The following is a 578-nucleotide window of genomic DNA, read 5'->3' on the forward strand; positions in this document are numbered from 1 at the left end:
CCCTTCTGTAAGGCCTTCCGCTCCCCTCCCCGCCCCGCCCCTCCCCGGCCCTGCGTCCACGCGGAGCCGCAGGACCCGGAGGGGGCGGGGACTTACGTCATGACGCCGTGCGTCAGGAACGGCGGCGGCCGCAGTGCCGGCGGGAGCAGCGGCAGCGGCGGCATTTTAGTCAGCCGCAGCGGCGGCGGCGGGGCTGCTGCTCCTCCCAGCATCCTTGGCGCGGCCATTTCTGCCCCATCTTGGCTGAAAGGGGAGGGAGCTGCAGCGCCGCTTCAGCAGTTTGAATTTCAGTTTCCACTGGGTTTGCGAGCCGAGCGGACCCCGAAAGCCGAAGACGTCTCCTCCGCCGCCTCTACAAACAGACTCACACACAGACAGACACAGAGAGCCGGTGCACCGCCGCCTTTCACCTCGGAGGAGGCCGACACCCGCCGCCCGCTCGCCTCCCCCTCGAAGCGGAGGACCCAGCCGGCTCGCCCCTCCTCCGAGCGGGTTCCGCCCGGGACAGAAGCCATGGCCCCGGGGCTGAGCTCCGGCTAGAGCCCGGCACTGAAGGCCGCCGGCCGCGGCTCGCGCCC

The sequence above is a fragment of the Elephantulus edwardii genome, unplaced genomic scaffold, assembly GCF_000299155.1.
Source record: "Elephantulus edwardii isolate Elephantulus edwardi_28Jun2011 unplaced genomic scaffold, EleEdw1.0 scaffold00169, whole genome shotgun sequence".
NCBI classification, from domain to species: domain Eukaryota; kingdom Metazoa; phylum Chordata; class Mammalia; order Macroscelidea; family Macroscelididae; genus Elephantulus; species Elephantulus edwardii.